Source organism: Nematolebias whitei, chromosome 14, assembly GCF_014905685.2.
Source record: "Nematolebias whitei isolate Nwh7 chromosome 14, NemWhi1, whole genome shotgun sequence".
Taxonomy (NCBI): domain Eukaryota; kingdom Metazoa; phylum Chordata; class Actinopteri; order Cyprinodontiformes; family Rivulidae; genus Nematolebias; species Nematolebias whitei.
Window position 1 is genome coordinate 44,532,127 of NC_056511.1, and position 373 is coordinate 44,532,499.

Consider the following 373-nt stretch of genomic DNA (forward strand, 5'->3'; position numbering starts at 1 on the left):
CTGTATATGATTCACTGCAGATGACTCACTGTATATGACTCACTGTACATGATTCACTGTATATGACTCACTGTATATGACTCACTGTACATGATTCACTGTATATGACTCACTGTATGTGACTCACTGTATATGACTAACTGTATATGACTCATTGTATATGACTCACTGTATATGATTCACTGTATATGACTCACTGTATATGACTCATTGTATATGACTCACTGTATATGATTCACTGTATATGACTCACTGTATGATTCACTGTATATAACTCACTGTATATGACTCACTGTATGTGACTCATTGTATATGATTCACTGTAAATGATTCATTGTATATGATTCACTGTATATGATTCACTGTATATAAC

The 373-nt window shown here is 33.0% G+C and overlaps 1 protein-coding gene across 1 annotated transcript in view; it reads right to left on the reverse strand.

Annotated features, from left to right (window-relative positions):
- The window catches only part of LOC119420223 (52 kDa repressor of the inhibitor of the protein kinase), a 5,711-nt gene that overhangs the window by 4,894 nt on the left and 444 nt on the right, over positions 1-373 (reverse strand). The window lies entirely within an intron of this gene.